The sequence below is a fragment of the Tachypleus tridentatus genome, chromosome 3 (genome assembly GCF_004210375.1).
Source record: "Tachypleus tridentatus isolate NWPU-2018 chromosome 3, ASM421037v1, whole genome shotgun sequence".
Classification (NCBI taxonomy): Eukaryota; Metazoa; Arthropoda; class Merostomata; order Xiphosura; family Limulidae; genus Tachypleus; species Tachypleus tridentatus.
Genome location: NC_134827.1, coordinates 23,661,634 through 23,675,681, shown reverse-complemented (window position 1 = coordinate 23,675,681; position 14,048 = coordinate 23,661,634). Strand labels below are relative to the sequence as shown.

At 35.5% G+C, this 14,048-nt stretch overlaps 1 protein-coding gene across 2 annotated transcripts in view; it reads left to right on the top strand.

Annotated features, from left to right (window-relative positions):
• LOC143246537 (sorbin and SH3 domain-containing protein 1-like) overlaps positions 1-14,048 on the top strand; it is a 106,076-nt gene that overhangs the window by 48,161 nt on the left and 43,867 nt on the right. For both annotated transcript variants that reach the window (XM_076493405.1, XM_076493406.1), the window contains exon 4: positions 13,793-13,948. The gene's annotated coding sequence lies outside the window, so the exon portion shown is untranslated. The remainder of the gene's footprint in view (positions 1-13,792; positions 13,949-14,048) is intronic.

Genomic DNA, 14,048 nt, shown 5'->3' with positions numbered 1-14,048 from the left:
GCCACCAAACTTTATTTAGTTTGTCATGATATAATTAAACATTTTGAATATACTTATTAAAAATTGTTTTTAACATATTTTTTCACAATGTAGTTCAACAAGTTATTACTGAGTATTTTTGGTATTTATTAGGGTTAGCGAAGTTTATTGAAGTAACGTGGAATACATAAGTGACTGTATGATAGGTAATATATTAATAAATCGATGAGAAGAAAATAAATATATATGTGGCTCAGGTTTTAAGCAGTTCTATTATGTAGCTTCTATACACCATTTAGACAGATATTTAGTTCTAAACAAAAAGTTAGAAATTTCTAATGTTTATCGAAACAATATCCAGTGAAACAAAGTAGTTCGCCCTTCGGCAAGTGCAGTTTGATTGACGTGAAAAAAAATGTAACAACAGTTCTGACCACAGCAAATTCAAGAGCCACGTAACGTTGTGTGTGTGTGTGTGTGTGTGTGTATATATATATATATGTACGTATATTAGTGAAAATAATTACATTTTAACGGAGTTAAACAAGTAAAAATCGTAAGGAAAGACTGCGTTAAAAACAGTAAATCCAAGCTTCTGAACTAATTGGGCCTGGCATGGCCAAGCGCGTAAGGCGTGCGACTCGTAATCCGAGGGTCGCGGGTTCGTGCCCGCGTCGCGCTAAACATGCTCGCCCTCCCAGCCGTGGGGGCGTATAATGTGACGGTCAATCCCACTATTCGTTGGTAAAAGAGTAGCCCAAGAGTTGGCGGTGGGTGGTGATGACTAGCTGCCTTCCCTCTAGTCTTACACTGCAAAATTAGGGACGGCTAGCACAGATAGCCCTCGAGTAGCTTTGTGCGAAATTCCAAAACAATTTGTACTGAACTAATTATATAATTTGTCATTTTAGCTCAAAAACAAATCAAACAGAAAACGCTGCATATATTATATAATCCCACATTGTAGTTTGTACTCTGGAATTTTTTCAGTTGATTTAGCGTTTTTTGTTTCGGCTTGTTTTTGAGTTAAATTATATGCATATATATTCGATATAAAAATATAAAATAAAAAATGGACTGGGGAACTGGTGATTACTTAAATGAAAGACTCGCCACTACTGGTCAAAATATTTTATTAGCACTGATTATGACAGACATAACGTAGTTTTATTACATTAATAGAACCTGTTACAATTAGAGAACATGCATATGAATTGCTCAGTTCGCATTCTTACGTATACACACTGAACTAAATATGTTCATTCTAAAAGTTATTTTAACCCTTAAACGACAACCATCATCAGTTGATGGTGCAACCTATAACACTCCCGCTGTTTAAGGGATAAAACTAGAAACCATCTGCAGCAATATTTGTACTATGAGCACTCATCACATCTTCAAAGGTGTTAATTAACCGCCCCTCTGTTAATCCAACATTAATAGCACCCCTCCTTTAAATGTTTTAATTATTCATCCCAGTTTATATACTTGTTAAAATAGAACGATTTTCTAACACCACTCCTTCAAAAGTTTTAATAATTAATCCCTGTTTATGCAATTGTTAAAATAGAACAATTTTCTAACACCCCTCTTTCAAAAGTTTTAATTATTTATCTCTTTTATGTACTTGTTAAAATAGAACAATTTTCTAACACCCCTCTTTCAAAAGTTTTAATTATTTATCTCTTTTATGTACTTGTTAAAATAGAACAATTTTCTAACACCCCTCTTTCAAAAGTTTTTATTATTCATTCCTGTTTATGTACTTGTTAAAATAGAACAATTTTCTAACACCTCTCCCTCAAAAGTTTTGATTATTCATCCCTGTTTATGTACTTGTTAAAATAGAACAATTTTCTAACACCCCTCTTTCAAAAGTTTTGATTATTCATTCCTGTTTATATACTTGTTAAAATAGAACGATTTTCTAACACCCCTCCCTCAAAAGTTTTGATTATTCATCCCTGTTTATGTACTTGTTAAAATAGAATAATTTTCTAACACCCCTCTTTCAACAGTTTTAGTTATTTATCTCTGTTTATGTACTTGTTATGATAGAACGCTTTTCTAAGAAGGTCGAAACGTTGTTCGCTCTTCTATGTAAAATATTTTCTCAACCCAAACGAGCCGTTTTTGCATATATATTCTCTCCCTCAAAAGTTCTAATTATTCATCCCTGTTTATGTACTTGTTAAAATAGAATAATTTTCTAACACCCCACTTTCAAAAGTTTTAATTATTTATCTCTGTTTATGTACGTGTTAAAATAGAACAATTTTCTAACATCCCTCTTTCAAAAGTTTTAATTATTTATCTCTGTTTATGTACTTGTTAAAATGTTTTTTAAATGATATTATCCAACAAAAACATAAAAAACCATGGTATATTCAAACCACAATCTAAGACAAAGAACTATCGAAATCATAGTGGTTTCAATTTCGCGCAAAGCTACACGAGGGTTATTTGCGCGAGCCGTTCCTAATTTAGAGGGAAGGCAGCTAGTCATCACCACCCACCATCAAATCTTGGGCTACTCTTCTACCCACGACTAATAGTATTGAGCGTCACAAATTACACCCCCAACGGCGGAAGGGGTGAGCATGTTTGATAAGAGGGGGGGGATTCGAGTTCGCGGTCCTCGCACTGCAAGTCAAGCGTCCCAACCAACTGGCCATGCCAGATCTATATTCAAGATTTTCAGCATTTGCTCCTTCGGGGACATAACTTTCATCCGATCCAATGATTGTTACCTGCTTACCTTGAGAAAAAACTGGATCAGCTGAGTGCAGTCCTTAACAGCCAATCACCCGTCTTCCTAAATTATATTAAGATATTCGTGTTTTTTTTTTAATTATTTCTCTTGTAGGTTCTTAGAATAGCATAGAACTCTTCTCATTGGCTCTTATTGGCGTTTTCTGATCCGAAAGTTAACAATTATTTTCTCAAAGAACAAAGATATAAAAACAACTGGATCTTTCGGACATCTTTATCACAAATTATGTTAATATGGAGTTTGTAAGGATAACGCAATGTTTACTTTATCTGTCCGTTAAATTATATAATAATCACCTTAAATAAATTTACTTCAGCATAAATCAGCACCACGTGAATTTTGTTAGATAAATACATATCTAAATATGTCTATAAATATGTCCATGTCAGATAAATATGTCTAAATATATATATATATATAAATATATCCATGTCAGATAAATATGTCTAAATATATATATATATATATATATATAAATATATCCATGTCAGATAAATATGTCTAAATATATATATATATATATATATATATATATATATATAAATATATCCATGTCAGATAAATATGTCTAAATATATATATATATATATATATATCCATGTCAGATAAATATATCTCCACAAGTTCACCCAACTTCTGGAAAAGGAATCTTTTACAGTTTGTGTTGCATTTCGTGCAAAGCTGCTCATGGATATCAGCACTAACTGTCCCTTTCTTATCAGTAAAAGTGTGCAGCTAGTCACCACCACTCACCGCCAACTCTTGGACTATTTTTTTACTGAAGTATAGTGGGGTTGCCTTTATATAATAACGTCTTAACGGCTCTGAAAGGACGAGTTTGTTCTGTGATGAGGATTCGAACCTACGACCCTCAAATTGCGAGTCAAGAATCCTAACCAGCTAGCCATACCAGACCCATATTTAACAGCTTAAACGTTTTCTTCTGTTTCGTTAAAAGCCGAGTTATAATGTGACGTTCAATCCTATTATTCGTTGGTAAAATAGTAGCCCAAGAGTTTGTGGTGGGTGGTGATGACTAGCTGCCTTCCCTCTAAATCAGGGGTCTCCAAACGTTTTTGACTGTCGACCTCTTCATGGAAGCCTTGCCCTTTTATTGACCCTTCCATTCTTTTAAATAATAAAAATCCAAAAGTCATAGAAAAAGGAAGAATAACTTAATAAAAATATATAAAATAATAATATATTATATAATAAATCAACTTTACTTTTATATTGATCGTCTGACATCATTAATGAGAAGGATGTGGTTGATGACCTTTGAGAAAATCACTAATATTTGGTTGTAAATTGGTGAGTGTTAGTCTTAACTCACCACGTTCTTCTATGTTCAGTTTGTTCTTCTGCTTTGTTAGGACTTAATTTACATGGCTAATACCAGCTTCAAGCATATAGGAACTTGGGAATGTAAGTAAAAAAAGGTTCACAGCTACGAAACGTTTTGAATACTTATTGACAATATTAACATTACTCCAGAAGTTGCTGAGGGTCGTATTTTTAAATAGTGATTGAGCTTCGAGACCCACGGAAAGTTCAGTGAGTTCATCTTGTAAATTGAATTCAATAATTACCTTTTCTATATCCGAATCAAATAACGTAATAATCCAGTCAGGTACATGCATTTCTCCAAGTTCTCAAAGCGCACTTTAAAGTCTTCACTCAATTCTTCAAGGTGCTTTATGTATATATCTAAGTCATCATCAGAAATAATTTGGTTTCATCTTCTAGTTGCCTTAAGTTTGAAAAGTACTGAAAATCTCTTCGTAGCAATGAAGATTTAAAAAGGCCTATTTTGACTTGGAAGCCTAAGAGGGTTGTTTGGGTTTGAATAACTGTTACATCTTTACCTTACAGATGGGTCTGTACATCATTAAGTTTTAATATAAGTCTGCCAACTAGAAAAGATGATTTTTATTCTTTTCAAGTAATCACATAGACAGGAATTCACATCTGTAAGAAACTCCACAGTTGAGTCACACAACTCGATAAGCCGTTACAAACAAACATCTCTTGACAGCTACCTCACGTCAGTATGCAACAGTAACTGGTTCACTAAATCATTTTTTTTCACATAGCTTAGCAAACAGTTGCGAATTAAGTGGATGTGCTTTAATTTTATTTATCGATCTGACGCACACATTTATTGTATCATGCAATTCGTCACTGAGATTTTTTGCCACAAGGTAGTGTCTCTGTAATACATAGTGAATAGTACGCACATCGGGAACCTTTTCCTTAAGAAAGACAGCAAATCCTCTGTAACAGTCAACCATTGAAGGTGCGCCATCTGTGGCAACCGCAATTATATTGCTGAGTGGAATATTGCGCTTGTTTAAATATTCCTCCAAGCACTGAAAAATCGTCACTCATTTTGCAACACCTTTAAGATACCTTGCGAACAAAAACTCGTCAATAATTGTTTTTTGAATTTGACTAAAATACCTCACATAAGCCATGAGAATGTTTGAAGTACGAAAAGTTGATTCAACAAGTTGGATGGAAAACTTACAATGCGCAAGCTCAGATGCCAAAGTTGTTTTCCACATCTTTGACCTGTATTTGCACTTAAAGGCAAACATTTTAAAACAGGACCAGAGTCTTTTTTTTCATAAGTTTCAATCAATTCTTTAATTGATGGTATTATGATTTCCTCTACAATAGTATACGGTTTTCCTTTCTTTGCCATATTGAAAGAAATATTATGCGATGTCCTTAACCCTCTTTCATTATCAACCTGAACAGGTACTTTTATATATGATATTATGTTTGGTCGATTTTTATATTTTTCTTTCAACGTTCTAAAGAAATCAAGATCTTTATCTTTCTTATCAGGGTGAATTCTTTGAAGGTGGTCTTTCATATTTCCAGGTTTCATTGTATCATTACTAAAAACAGTTTCGCATAGGAGGCACATAGGCTTCGTTTCATTTGTAAGCGAAGGTATGAAACCATGTTTCAACTAATCTAGTGAATATTGCGGCTGACATTACGGTTAATGGGTTCGTGGTTAAAGTTAAATAACTGAACTTTATCAACAGGTTACAAGAAGCACAGATCAACGTTTTAAATTTGTAGCACAAACAAAAGTGAATAGAAATACATAAAGTAATAGAGATTGTATTTAATTTTTATTACGTGACTACGTGGCACAACGTCACACACTTTTCGTAGATCTAAAACACAAACTTTTCATTTACTTATTTTAAGTACAGTACTTTGATTTGTTTACCTTTTAAGTACTGTTTTTTTAATTACGATACCCAATGCCCTTTTTAAACTAAACAAACTCACACCTCCACTAAACACCAATAAACAATTAAAATAATCAAGAAAAACTATCATTGGTAATCATTAGGAATGTAAGCTAGAATAAACCTGAAACATATTGAAGAATACGTCACGCTCACAATGCTACCTGATTGGCTCATTTACGACCGTCAGTTGGGTGGGCGGAGAGTAAACGACTCTGTTGTCCAGACTCGTAATGACTCATGGATTTTGTAGAATTAATTTACAGCTGGTATTTTTCATTTCCTTGATTATACGACTCTTACTTTCTACATAATATATTGTATCGATTTCATCCACAATATTTCATAAGTAGTGCTATGATACTTCTGTATTAACAATTTCTAATCCGCACTCGGAAATGTCCCATCGACCACTTTGGGGACCCGTGCTATAAATTGAGCACGGTTCGCGCAAATAGCCCTCGTGTAGTTTTGCGCGAAATTGAAAACAATATGATTTCAATCGTTCTTAGTTTTAGACTATGGTTTGAATATACCATGATTTTAAATGTTTTGTCTGGTAATATCATCTAAAAAAATCGGATGCCTGTTCATCCGCTGCGCATGAATATTGTTTGTTTTTGTTTTTTGAATTTCGCGCAAAGATACACGAGGGCTATCTGCACTAGCCGTCCCTAATTTAGCAGTGTAAGACTAGAGGGAAGACAGCTAGTCATCACCACCCACCGCCAACTCTTAGGCTACTCTTTTACCAACGAATAGTGGGATTGACCGTCACATTATAAAGCCCCCACGGCTGAAAGGGCGAGCATGTTTGGTGTGACGGAGATTCGAATACGCGACCCTCAAATTACGAGTCGAACACCTCAATCCACCTACCCATGCCGGGCCACAGGTGGGGTTGATTCTATAAAGGATTAAAAAAATTCCGATTTTTAAATTAGAAATCACAGAACTATATAAACTCTAACCGAGGCCAACTAGTTTGTGACATGTAAAGTGTAATATCTATTCTTGATTACGAGTCGAACTCCTTAATCCAACTGGCCATGCCGGGCCGCGTATGAATATAAAACGTAAAGAAATACGCATAAAAAATACCTGTATGAGTGTAAGGTCTACTATTATTGATATATGTTAATTTCTTTGTCTGTATTGTTAACCCTTAAACATTTCATTTTCTACTGTGTAACTTTATAAAAGTGATTATAAATTCAATGTTTTTTCGAGTTATTAAAATTATTTTAACGAGTGCAAAAACCTGCACGACCAATAAAATTTTGGTGTTAAGGAGAGGTGTTAGAAAATCGTTGTGCATAAACAGAGATGATTTGTCAGTATATGATGTCCTTCACTGCTATCACACATTAAGGGTGTCTATTGCAGATAGCTCTTGAGTAACTTTACTTGCGAAATTCAAACTGTTCCGTTGAAACCGGTATCTCTGAAAACAAGCGTAGCATGTTGTGCTCTAATTCAGGCGTTAACAGTGTGTTTTACGAATTCTTGAAAAATAACTTTTTCAGATATTTGTATATATATATGTACACATATTTTGTATATTAATTACACTGTGGTGCTTCGTATTAGAATTTAACGTAAAAGCCACTTTCGGGATGTGCGCTTGTGGGTGAAAATTAGAGTAAATAAAAGTAAAAAACAAGGAGAGTTTAAACTGAATAATGATAAACGGATTTTACTAAATACAGAAACAAATAAGAATGGTTTCAACAACATCAATACCAAAATTTCAATAAAATTTAATCAAACAGAAAATATTTCAACGAATACATCTATACAAGTTTTATTTGGTTGGTTTGTTTTGTTTTGAATTTCGCGCAAAACTACATGAGGGCTATCTGTGCTAGCCGTCCCTAATTTAGCAGTGTAAGACTAGAGGGAAAGTAGCTAGTCATCACCACCCACCGCCAACTCTTGGGCTACTCTTTTACCAACGAATAGTGGGATTGACCGTAACATTATACGTCCCCACGGCTGAAAGGGCGAGCATGTTTGACGCGAAGGGGATGCGAACCCACGACCCTAAGATTAGAAAAAACTAGAGGGAAGGCAGCTAGTCACCATCACCCACCGCCAACTCTTGGGTTACTCTATTACCAACGAATAGTGGGATTGACCTTCACATTATAACGTCCCCACGGCCCCGCGATACCTCAGATTTCAAGCCGAGTGCCTTAACCACCTGGTCATGCCGGACCCTTTTATTTGGAAACAAGTAATAAATAAATACAGAAAACTGTGTATGTGTGTGTTTTTCTTATAGCAAAGCCACATCTGGCTGTCTGATGTGTTCACCGAGGGGAATCGAACCACTGATATAAACCCCGTTATAAGTCTGTAGACTTACCGCTGTCTCAGTGGGTACCCGGAAGACTACATTAAAAAAAAAAAAAAAGAATAGCCGTAATAGCAATCGAGGCATAAAACATCCTAGCATATTTTCAGAAGTTATAAAGGCTTGTCCTGAAAGCATTCGAGATATGAATTCACGTCACGAGGTAAAAGGGATATTCACAGCAAGTAGAATTTAAAGCTCAGACACGTATGCTCAGAAGGGTATATCTAGGGGTAAAACAGACGTATTTAGCAGGGTGTATGTAGAGGTAAGAATGTCGTATTAATCGAGCTATGTATATATAGAGCTATGACAAGTATGTTTAATAGGGTATATTTGTATGTTTAAACCTAAAACAGTTATATTCAGCATAGAATATTAACAGTTAATACAAATGTATTCAATAAAGTTCATGTTGAATCAAGATAGATATATTCAGTAGAACATATTTAGAGCTAATACAGATATGTTCAGAAGGCTACATCAAAAGACAAGTTTGTTCAACAGAGTATATGTATTCAAGTGTATTCAGTGTGTCACATGTTGTGTTAATACAGGGTATGTGTATGGATACGGTAGGTGTATTCAGTGCTTCATATGTTAACACTGGTATTCGTGTGGTTGTACGGAATAGAAGATACGTTATAGCAGTTAGTAACACGCATGCTTAAAACGAGTTTACTCACAAAATTATATTTAACAATCAATCATTTAGACCACCTGTCCATGATGGTCCTTCGCGCATGTAGTGACTAAACATTCAGTCGTTATAAAACGTGTACTTTTGATATGCCATCTACACTTAAAAATGCCGAACCAAAACATATGTTATATTACCAACTAAACGGACCACTTTCATTAATTAATTAAACGTTAATGTCTGACGTAGGACTAATTTGTATAAAGTTACAATATTTGTTGTTTAAATTCAGACGTCTCAACAAATCGCGTAACTCTGAAGCTCAAAGCGCAGATAGCCTTCGTGTAGTTTTGTGCGAAATTTAAAGCAAACCATACTGAAGCTCAAACAAATCAATACACATTAACATTGAAACATACCCGAACATGCACGTACACACACGAGTACAGACATAGTTATTATATGCGTGCAATTGACGATACTTATGAATAGGTCACGTGGTTAAATAAAATGACTTTTTACACATACGAGGGAATATGTTTGCATGATGTGGTTTGCCGTCTGAATGGGGAAGTTATGTAAGGTGTTAGGTGTTGTTTACATAATAAATATTTATTTTAAAAAATCTAGCTAATAAGATGTAAATTTTGGGAAAATTGTAACATCGTTCGGACTAAGTGGCATCGAGTGAAATATCGCATTAGATTAAAAAGCAATTGGAGAGTAACTATATATGTGTATTTCTATACATGTGTATTTGCGGGTGTGTACGTAAAATATTTTGTGTGAGCTTAAAAATAGTTTCCACACCAGACAGGCCCGGCATGGCCAGGTGGGTTAAGGCGTTCGACTCGTAAACTGAGGGTCGCGGGTTCGAATCCCCGTCGCACCAAACATGCTCGCTTTTTCAGCCAGGGGACGTTATAATGTTACAATCAATCCCATTATTCGTTGGTAAAAGAGTAGCTCAACAGTTGGCAGTGGGTAGTGATGACTAGCTGGCTTTCCTCCAGTCTTACACTGCTAAATTAGGGACGGCTAGCGCAGATAGCCCTCGTGTAGCTATGCGCGAAATAAAAAAAACAAACAACAACACCAGAAAGTTAGGAATTTATTATATTTTAATGCATACTGTTATCACTTGAAAGTCAATTAACGTCAAGTAATTAACTCGTGACGTTCTGAGCTCTAAATGTACATGACATTTATGTACTGCACATAAGGAATGGAACGAGTGTGTTACTTGTTTACTTATTTCTCTCTGTGTGTTAATTTATGACTGGAATGTAGAGAACAGGTTTGTACAATGGCCCCATAATTCTTTGAAAGATTTTTTCTGAGCTTTGTTTCAAAACCCTTTTATATATTTCATTTGAGAAACAAAATAAGAAACATAGGTAACTTCAGTTTGTGTAGATCAAATTTTTAAAGAAATTGTATGCGTGTAACTATGGGTATCTGACACATTTTAATGAGTTACTTAGCGGCATTCTACTGTAATAACTATTTATTTTGTGCAGATATCCTTATCAGGGTAACAATTATATTCGCAGATATTCAATAGATGTACAAACGAAATGTTGATTTTCGGGAACTTTGAAGTTTCGGTTGCAAACTTCACAAAATTGGTACTACATTTTATAATGCAAATAAACATTTTTGTTGAGGCTGTTGCATAAGTTTCTTTTTGAATTTTTCTTGAACAATGAGAAATTAACGTTTGTTACAAAATATGTTTTGCACTTTGCGTGTTCTCTTGTTAAACTGTAGTCAGCGAGTGTTCGAATCCCCGTCGTACCGAATATGCTCGCTATTTCAGCCGTGGGGCCGTTATAATGTGACGGTCAGTCCCACTGTTCGTTGGTAAAAGAATAGCAGAAGTGTTGGCGGTGGGTGGCGATGACTAGCTGCCTTTCCTCTAGTCTTCCAATGCTAAATTAGGGAAGGTTGGCGCAGATAGCCCTCGTGTAGCTCTGCGCGAAATTCAAACCAAATCGGCCCGGCATGGCCAGTGGTTAAGGCACTCGACTTATAATCCGAGAGTCGTGGGTTCGAATCCCCGTCACACTAAACATGCTCGCTCTTTCAACTGCGGGGGCGTTATTATGTTACGGTCAATCCAACTATTCGTTGATAAAAGAGTAGCCGAAGAGTTGGCGGTGGGTGGTGGTGATTAGATTTCTTCCCTCTTGTCTTACACTGCTAAATTAGGGACGATTAGCGCAGATAGCCCTCGTGTAGCTTTGCGCAAAATTCAAAGACAAACAGACATTCTTACCTCTTTTTCGTTCAATGAAATATCTTGTATAAATGTACGTGACTAAATGGCTCTTGCTGGGATTGTTCTTTTAACAATAAAATGTATTGTTCAGGAAACTACCAATATCTTACAGCATCAGAGAAAACATTTAAATGGATAATGTTCAAGGAACCATCAAAAAATGAAACAAAACATTGAACAAATTATCAATTGAACGAACGTACTGTGTTAAAAAGTACAAAATAAATGAAGAAATAAAGTTCGAAAAACATTCAACAAATAAAGTGATATACAGCATACAACAGTATACTAGCAAATGTTTCTTTTCGCGCTTAGTGGGGGTTATTTGTTAGTTTAGGTTACATTTGCTCATTGCTACGCATTATATAAAGAGAATATAGTTACGCAGAAACTGTTAATGCTCTGTATGTCCTCATACAAATCTCCACATCCAACTTAAAATTTTACAGCTCTAATTAATGCGATCATGCAGTCTTTTGCTACAGTAAATCATCGTGAACCGTATTAGCTGTTTATTGGCTATGTTTATTACCGTTACAATATGGAAAGTTAGTTTGCAACTACCCATAGTTGGGCATAAAAAGCCAGGAAACAAGATATATAAAAAGAATTCGGGACTTTTAAAAACCTGAAAATACGATTTATAAAAAGCAAAGAAACAAGGCTGTATATTATCCTACATAAAAGTACGGAGCCAAAACAGGGGTTTATAGTTTGAGTAAATAATGTCTACGGTTTCTCCAATGTTGTTTCTTTACTTTGTTACGATTCCCATTTGCAGGTTCGTGAATTTCTAATTTTGTTACCCATCTTGTAATGATACAGATAGTAAATAACAGGCCGTAATTTCTATGTGATCTTCAGCTTTTATTACGAATGTTCACGCCCACAATTTAAACGTTACACACATACGACTGAATGTGCTTTCTTTCTTTCTCAATCAACTTTCCGAACATTATTTACTTAATAAATGTTGATTCAAACCAGATCTGATTTAATTGAATTTGAAATAAAAATAAAATTATTTTACTGAAATGTAGAAACTAGAATTGAATCTATTTGTTTTGTTATTTATATGCTGAATATTTATTTAGAACTGGGGCCCGGCATAGCCAGGTGGTTAGGGCGCTCAACTCTTAATCTGAGAGTTGCAGGTGAGAGCGTTATAATGTCACGATCAATCCCACTATTCGTTTGTGAAAGAGTAGACAAATAGTTGACGGTGGGTGGTGATGACTAACTGCCTTCTCTCTAGCCTTACTTTACTAAATTAGGGAGGGCTAGCGCAGATAGCTCTCGTGTAGCTTTGCGAGAAAATTCAAAACAAACAAAACACTGAGAAAGGTTAAAGAAGAGATAGCTGATCTAATTAGTTAATAATATTTTGTGAGGTAAAAAGCTCCTTTCATATTACTTGTGCCTCCTGGTGGCTCGTAACGCTAAAAATCGGGTTTCGATGCCAGCGGAGGCTAGGTCTTAGATAGCGCGTTGTGTAGGTTTGGGCTTAAAAATAGTTATATTACCTGTACATCTGTTGAGTTGTGAAAATTGCGAATCATTTATGTCTTTACCTGAAGTATTCTTCATGCATACTATAGGCTATTTTTTGTTTTTTTCATTTAACCACAAAACTACGCAATGAGCTATCTGTATTCTGCCCACCACAGGTATCGAAACCAAGTTTCTAGCGTTGTAAGTCCGTAGACATGCAGCTGTGCTACTGGGGGGGGGACAACAATAGGCGAAAAGGCTTGATCAGAGTATTTAGACATAGTCAGTCCTAATTTTGAATTATTGACTAGATGAAAAGCAACCAGTCGGTACCATCAAACGCATTAACTTTTTTAAACACAGTATTAGAATTGACCGCCCCTCACTAAATATACCCTTAGCTGAAAGTGTTTTGTTTTTGAATTTCGCGCAAAGCTACACGAGGGATATCTGCGCTAGCCGTCCGTAAGACTTTAGGGAAGGCAATTAATCATTATCACCCACCGCCAACTCTTGAGCAACTCTTTTACCAACGAATAGTGGGATTGACCGTCACATTATAAAGTCCCCATGGCTGAAAAGGCGAGCATATTTGGTGTGACAGGGATTCGAACCCGCGACCCTCGGATTACTAGTCGAGCGCCTTAACCACCTGGCCATGCCGGGCCTAGCTGAAAGTAAGAAGCGTGTGTCGTTACACACCACGTCTCGAATTTCCGGTCATATACATTCGGCCTCAGAAATTGGGATTTGATAAAAACCTCTTTGTGGTGTTTTATTATTATTGTTATTAATATGTGAAGCTCACTTTGGAACGTAAAGCAAACAAATACAGTAACAAAATATTCGAATTACAGAAGAAAGTAGATATTGTTAACTCTTTAACATACATAGTGACTACTTATTTTCTTTCCACAATTTTCTGTGCAACATTTTTATATCTAGAGCTATGATGTTAACAGTTAAAATATGTTAAAGAAAATTATCACGATTTCTTTTCTAGCCAACTGCCAACCCTTAACGACGCCAGAAAAGTCCAAAGAATCCTGTGCTACAACTATTATAGTAAACACGTCTCGAAGACCTTCTATTCCTGAGTTCAATGGAGGTATTGGATATTTGGAGGCAAATCCGCAGCTGAATTCGATCCCGGGTCAGAGTAAGTAATTTATTTAACTATATTAAACAGTTCTGGCTATGATAACAAGGACTTATTTTACTGTGTTAACACAGATTTCTCATGAAAATAATTTACAAGC